Genomic DNA, 3,564 nt, shown 5'->3' with positions numbered 1-3,564 from the left:
TTGTATAATTTAATTCACTGCCCTGGTTTATATTAGCTGCGCAGTGTTCGTTGAATAGATGTGTTGTAATTTGGAGCGCCAGCGTCATCTTGTGGATACACGCGTACAACATTTTACACACATTCTTCTTACACTCCGACTCTTGCATTAAGGTTTTGTCAAACCTTCCCGATTAAATATTTTGCTCTCTTCAATGACACAATAATAAAAGAACCCATTTATGAGTATTTGTTTTTTATTACAGAACATTCAGAATGAATAACTTACAATTCTCTATTATAAGTGTTTGCACTTTTATGTTTTAGTACATTAATCATAGTATTATTTTTTAAACTTACACAGAGGGCATCTATAGACTACAATGTTCAGGTCATACCACAGGAAATAAACTGGATTCAAGATTCAAACTTTCAATTTTCTGCTGCTGAAATGAAACTTGCAGTAGTGTTGTAAAACTATAGGAAAACAAGATTATTTTTATGTGATTTTGTTAATTAGGTTACATAGTTTTTTTTGTTGCAAAAGTGTGTTTTTCCCATTGTCCGAGGCACGGACGGGGTTCGAACCCGCGATCTTCGGTTTACGAGACCGACGCCTTACCACTTGGCCACCGCGCCTGATGGCCAACTGCGCGAAAATTACGTACTTTAGTGAAATGTCGACTGAACTGAAAATGATGACTTATCAAATGTTTATAATTTTTCGTTGATGAATTCTCTCATGTGAGTCCGTGCATCTTCTTTATACACATTATAAAAGCAATCTAACGATTCAAGTCTTTTTTATTCCCTCTGCTAAATTGCACACATCCGGTAGACGTTATAACGATCGGAGGTTCCCGGATGTGTAACAATTCCAAACAAAGTCTACAACACTTCAAATTAAAAGTACAACAAATATATCTCCCACATCCCACAATAAACGTTCGCGAAATGCGTGTCATTAAAAATTACAATTACAAAGTACGGATCCAGCAAGCAAGAATATTTCCCGAGTCTTTGGTCTTCGTATCTGTATGCTGTATGTATTTGTAAAGTAACACATTCCCATTATTTTATACTAATGGCATTTCTCCATAGTATTTCACCAATGGGGCACAGAAGAGTCAGAAGCATACATCAATCTATTTTAACGCAATACACGTTAAATAGACATCAAAGGTAGACGGACATGATGTAATAAATAAATAATAAAAATAAAATCTAGTGTTAGGCTATAGATTCCCTACAAATAATATTTTATTGGTTTTCATAACTTCTTACCGGGTAATCAAGTGATGGGAGTCTCTAATGAAATAAACATCCATTACACTTTTTATTGGGAATAAAATGCCATTATATCTTCCTGAGAACCGAAAATAAATAAATAAATATAAAAATGTGTGATTTTTTTTTTTTTATGTCATTGATCAGATCATAAGAAGCAAATGGAGATAAAATATTAAAAAAAAAAAGATATTTCACATTTTATTCTAGTCCTTTGTAGAGGAAGTTATATAAAAAAAAATAGACATGAAAAGGCATGTATAGGCAAAAACAATGTTTTATTTTTTCATTCACCAATCAATGTTTAGGTTTCAGGCTATTCTTAGCCAAACTTTGTGCAAAGATGATTCTCAAACATGTTGAAAGATATAACACAATGATTTGATATACTACTGTACTTTATGGAATATGTGCGTGAAATGTCCATAAATTTGTTTTCCCATTCTATACAGTGTATCTATTAGTGATGCGCGGATGAGCTAAAACGTCACCCGAATCCGCAGCTTCAAATAAATGATCCACCCGCCAACCGCCCGCACCTGTATTTTTGTCTGATTTAGATAACCGCACCCGATCATCACATTAGGGTTCGTACAGTCATAACAAACCTGGAAAAGTCATTGAACAGCAATCTCCAGGCCTAGAAAGTTTTGTAAAAATAAATAAACTCAAAAAGTTGTATTTGATCCACCCGCGACCCACCCGCAAATAATCAGAATGCATTTTTTTATTACCCGACCCACCCGATCCGCGGATTATCCGCAGCGCCCGCGGATATAACCGCCATCCGCGCATCACTAGTATCTATACATTGCATATTAATGTGTTCTTGGGGCAAACCATAATGAAAAAAATAACTGTATTAATAGGATTAATAACTTGCCAACATTTTTATAAGAATATCTCATATTTCATAGAAATATTGATCCATAATTTCATTCTGACTTGTGTCTCCCCAAAATGCCTGATTAACATGCTGTTTGTCCTGGTGTCCTCTACAGAAGACATGCATGAAAATTATTATGCCCTGTTTCGTATCAAAAAAATATATTGCGATTTGAAACTCCATAACATTTTTCTGAGATGTTTATTTACGATGAACAGTTTGAAAATTAGCCAGATTTAAATGATAATTACAAAACATTATCATATTTTCCTAAGAGTGCTAAATTTGATCATTCTGTTAATATCAGTCATATTTAAAGAACAAGGAGAGGGAGTGTTTATGATCAAACCTCCAAACATTTGATATCTCTAAAAAGCCCTGAATATGCTCTGTACAGGACATCCAGACTTAAAACTGTGGCATGTATTGTCTCAGAGAAATTCACTCAAATATAATGTCCTCTACAGAAGACAAAAGTCTATGCCTGGGTCCCAGGAGGATTACGTAATATAAGCATATTATGTTTGGCTTGTCTTTGACATTTACTATTAAATTTCAAAAGTAGATATTCTATATGTCAGTCCACACAACTGAGTTAAAAGTTTGATCACATTAAAGGGTTCATATGATGCGATTTAAATTTTTCCTTTCTCTTTGGAGTGTTACAAGCTCTTGGTGCATAAAGAAGATCTGTAAAGTTGCAAAGACTAAAGTCACAAATCCAAAGAGATATTCTTTATAAAAGTTAAGAGTCAACCACGCCTACCTAAAATGGCTCGTTCTAACACGCCCCCACATATCTACCTCACTATGTGGGATGATTTGCATAACACCGCCCAAATGTTCACGCAAAGAAAGAAGGCGTAACTTTTATTCTCGCTGTAGTATTGTTGTTGCCGCCGCCGCCATGTTGTGGAGCGCTGTGGATCGCCGGATCGGCTTTCATCGTGGACGAAGCGGAGTCCAGCCCGGGATCGTCACATGTGGTTGCTGCAAGCCTCCTTCGTCGAATCCGCCGGCCGCCGCTCACTCAAGCCGCTGTGTGTTTCGTTGTGAAAGCGAAACTACTTTGTTTGGCATTCCAAAAGAGCAAACAACTAGAAATCAGTGGTTAAGTTGTATTTACAACACTGTTTCAGAACAGTTCAACCCAGATATTCAGACTGTTTCCTGAACTGGCAGAGTAGCCTACAATCTGTGCTCAGAGGCTGTTTATAAAGTGGGGCAGTTCCAACTTTGCAAGGACAGTCTGGTGCTTCTGACTCACAGCCTGTAAGTGCGTTTTTTTATATTTAAAGAATTTGCCACTGATGATTCAAACGCGAGTTTTGGGCAGTGTAGAGTAGTGCTTGCTGTTTGTCATTTCTCCGATCACAAATGCAGACATGGTTTTATGTTTACGCGGCGCGATGC

General features: G+C 36.6%; 1 non-coding gene across 1 annotated transcript; it reads right to left on the bottom strand.

The window, feature by feature from the left end:
* Positions 1–545: 545 nt before the first annotated feature.
* trnat-cgu (transfer RNA threonine (anticodon CGU)) lies at positions 546–617 on the bottom strand. The gene has a single exon. It is a non-coding gene; the product is annotated as a tRNA-Thr (tRNA).
* Between the last annotated feature and the right edge of the window lie 2,947 nt (positions 618–3,564).

Source organism: Sinocyclocheilus anshuiensis, unplaced genomic scaffold, assembly GCF_001515605.1.
Source record: "Sinocyclocheilus anshuiensis isolate Anshui unplaced genomic scaffold, SAMN03320099.WGS_v1.1 scaffold249, whole genome shotgun sequence".
Classification (NCBI taxonomy): Eukaryota; Metazoa; Chordata; class Actinopteri; order Cypriniformes; family Cyprinidae; genus Sinocyclocheilus; species Sinocyclocheilus anshuiensis.
The sequence above is the reverse complement of the archived record's forward strand: the minus strand, read 5'-3'. Positions and strand labels throughout refer to the sequence as shown.